The sequence below is a fragment of the Echinops telfairi genome, unplaced genomic scaffold (genome assembly GCF_000313985.2).
Source record: "Echinops telfairi isolate 266 unplaced genomic scaffold, ASM31398v2 ScPeMD7_25;HRSCAF=90, whole genome shotgun sequence".
Taxonomy (NCBI): Eukaryota; Metazoa; Chordata; class Mammalia; order Afrosoricida; family Tenrecidae; genus Echinops; species Echinops telfairi.
This window is the reverse complement of record NW_022103922.1, coordinates 3,196,723-3,200,253: the sequence shown is the minus strand read 5'-3', so window position 1 is coordinate 3,200,253 and position 3,531 is coordinate 3,196,723. Positions and strand designations below refer to the sequence as shown.

At 54.3% G+C, this 3,531-nt stretch overlaps 1 protein-coding gene across 2 annotated transcripts in view; it reads left to right on the top strand.

Annotated features, from left to right (window-relative positions):
- The window catches only part of PIP5K1B (phosphatidylinositol-4-phosphate 5-kinase type 1 beta), a 63,368-nt gene that overhangs the window by 8,575 nt on the left and 51,262 nt on the right, over window positions 1-3,531 (top strand). Inside the window, exon 1 of one of the 2 annotated variants that reach the window (XM_045289328.1) lies at window positions 2,715-2,883. The exons of the other annotated variant lie outside the window; for it this stretch is intronic. The gene's annotated coding sequence lies outside the window, so the exon portion shown is untranslated. Of the gene's footprint in view, window positions 1-2,714; window positions 2,884-3,531 lie in introns of those variants that run through there. 2 annotated transcript variants of the gene reach the window in all.

Sequence of the window (3,531 nt, the reverse complement as noted above, 5' to 3'; positions counted from 1 at the left end):
CATTGTGATCAGTTCCTCCTTTCTCCCCGCACCTTCCCCTTCCCCTCCTGGTATCGCTACTCTCAATATTGGTCCTGAGGGGTTTATCTGTCCTGTATTCCCTGTGTTTCCAGCTCTTACCTGTACCCATGTACATGCTCTGGTCCAGCTAGATTTGCAAGGTAGAATTGGGATCATGAGTGTGGAGGGTGGGGGGCATGTGGGGAAGAAGCATTAAAGAATGAATTGGAGGAAAGTCGTATGTTTCATCATTGCTACACTGCACCCTGACTGGCTCATCTCCTCCCCTTGACCCTTCTGTAAGGGGATGTCCAGTTGTCTACAGATGGGCTTTGGGTTTCCGTTCTGCACTCCCCCTCTTCACAATGATATGATTTTTTGTTCTTTGATGCTTGATACATGATCCCATTGACATCTCGTGATCGCATAGGCTGGTGTGCTTCTTCCATGTGGGCTTTGTTGTTTCTCGGCTAGATGGCCGCTTGTTTATCTCTAAACCTTCAAGAGCCCAGATGCTGTATCTTTTGATAGCTGAACACCATCAGCTTTCTTCACCACATTTGCTTATGTACCTATTTGTCTTCTGCAATCATGTTGGGAAGGTGAGCATCTCAGAGTGCCAGTTTAATAGAACAAACTGTTCTTGCATTGAGGGAGTACTTGAGTGAAGGTCCAATGTCTATCTGCTCCTTAATACTAAACCTATAAATATATGCACATAGACTTATTTACCCAAGTGATGGACAATTTAAAAGAACAGCATGGGGCTGTGTAATTTTGTTTCCTGCTCAGGGGAAAAATGCTGCAGAAACTGTTGCGATGTTGAACACAGCTTACAAGGATGGCATTATGGGGAAAACTCAAGTGTATGAGTGGTTTTCTCATTTCAAAAAGGTGAAACTTCATTCTGGACATCCACCAACTTCCCGAATGGATGGAAATGTCGACTCATAGTGCATTTGGAGTTCATTCCACCAGGCCAGGCTGTTGATGAAGCTCTCCATTTGAAGTTCTGAAGAAACTGAGTCCCAGTGTGTGACCAAAAGGCCTGATTTGTGGCAGAGGAGGCACTGGTTTTGCCACCACGACAATGCACCTGCTCACGCAGCCGTCTCAGCGTGACAGCTTTTGGCAAAAGCCAGCGTGCCTCTCTTGCCCCAGGCATCTGACTCACCTGGCCTCACCTCCCCGTGACTTCTTTTTGTCTCCATGAATGCAGCAGGACCCGAAGGGACAGCGATTGACAAGATTTAACAACATAGAGGAGGTGGAGAAAAAAATGAGGGAGGCGCTGTCAGCCATGCAAACAGATGAGTTTGAAAAAACGTTTCCAAGACTGGAGTCGCAGATTGGACAACGTTAGTCAGTGTGACGGAGAGTACAGGTTCGGTGCTGACCCTGATGCCCCTGGGCGGTCCTCCGTGTGGATGCAGATGGGCTCATCTCTCTCCTGGTGGGCTCCAGCGCCTGGTGCTCCACACGCTGTGGAACATCCCACTGCCGTGAAGTCAGCTCCCACTCACAGCCACCCTGCAGGACCGCACAGCGCTCCCCTCCGGCCTCCCAGGCAGGGCGACCGCTGTGGTCGCCGCTGCCTCATCTTTGTTGCTGAGCAGCCGGTGGGTGCAGGCCGCTCCACCTGTAGCCGAGCACTTCGCTGCTGTGCCACCAAGCTCCTCACACACCGGCCCCTGGTCCCTGGTCCAGCGGCCCGTGTAAACATGACCCTGTGGAAGAAGCCTTCGAAGCCAGGTGACACCTGGATATATTTTTGTTACTTTTCCTGGTGAACTAAGTGGAGGTGCACCGAGCAGATCATGGGGTTCCATCCAGCGGTCCGTCCACACTGTGTTCCATCTCATTAGCACGTCACACCCTCTTCCCACCTGCCCCCACCCCGTGTCTCCATCTCGCCTCCTCTCCTCCCCCTCGGAGCCATGTCGCTGGGTCGGTGCCGCCCTGGTGATTGTGAGCGAGTGGTTCTTCCAGCGTGGGCCAGAGTTCACTGACGATGGGCTGTCGTCTGAGGCCCCATCAGTCTCTTTGTTTGTTTTTAAGAGAACATTTACGAAGCTTTACATGGGACGAGGGCAGGACAGCTTCAGAGACTCATCTGTAGGATGAGGAGGACATTGTGTCCCGGGGCTTACTGCGGCATCGAAGCTTGGGAAAGGATCTGGTGGGCCAGAGAACACAGTCGCGTGAACGTGGCGGCAGATGGAGACACACAGGTGCCGTTGGGACCCCCGGATCGGGTCAGGGCTGTGGGGCTGTGTGCACTGTGTGTGGCACAGGAGCTCATGCTACCAGTCTAGGGCCAGGCTGTATTGGACAACCGTCCCTGACCACCGTCCCCCGTCTGAGGTTGCTCCAGGAAATGAGACAAGAAATTCACCAGCCGCCCCTGGCAGCTGCCCCTGCCCTGCTGTGAGATTGGGCCCTGTGCAAGGTCATGCCTGCGTCAGGGCCAGCCCGTTCTCTGTCCCTGGCCGCACCCTTCAGCCTGCCTCTGCTGACGGCTGGGCTGAGAGGCCCCTTCCGGGGGCAGACCTGTTCTTTGGGAGCTGCAAAGCCCTGGAGGGAACCGGCCCTCAGGGCTCGCTGGAGGGGGTTCAACCAGTGGGCCCTCGGAGACGTCCCCACGTGGAGAAAGCCTCGCTCTTCGGTCTGGCTCTTCCTGCCGCGAATTGAAGGCACCGGCCAACCGTGCCAAGGAACCTGACTCAAAGCCTGGTGCAGGCAACAGGCTTAAAGAGATGCTGGTGCCAAGCAAGCCTGGGAAGCGCCCCAGTCCTCGAGAGTCATCAAAGCCATGCAAACTACAAGGGTGCCGCCCCACCCCGCTGCAGCCAAATCAGCCGATCATTTTGTTTGTCTGACGTGGTATGAAAATCCAGGAGGGGGGGCGGGGCTGATGCACGTGCCGCCGAGGTTCTGCGGACAGGCATCGCTCTAAGAATCTACAGAGCCCTCAGTTGGCCTTTTGTGAGGTGGATCCGGGTAAAAACCAGAAGTCCTCTTTTATTCATAAGGTGGATGAATGGGGAACTTCCCACCAGGAACCACGAGCCATAGTGGCCCAGCGGTTACACGCTGGGTTGCTAACCACGAGGTCAACAGTTCGAAACCACAGCTGCTCCAAAGGAGAGAGGCACGGCTTCCTACTCCCAGCCAAACGCGGTCTTGGAAACCCACAGGGGCAGTTCTACCCTGTCCCATAGGGTCACTGTGAGACAGCATCAACTCAAGGGCAGTGAGTTTGGGTTTTAATCTGTTATTCAAAACTATCCGCATATACTCTTAGGAGGAGATCGGAACCGGCTGCCATTCCTTCAGTCAGCTGAACAGATGTGGCGTGGGGAGCAGTGTTCCACCAAACATCTGTCTCTGGGCGACCAGCGTTTTCCTGGGGGCAGATGGGATATCCAGAAATGGAATCCCAAGATCACGTGGGCAGGGTTTGCTTGCTGGGCAGTGAGACGTCTGGAAGCGGGCAGTAGTGGGAGAATCCTCGCCTTCTGTGTGGGAGAC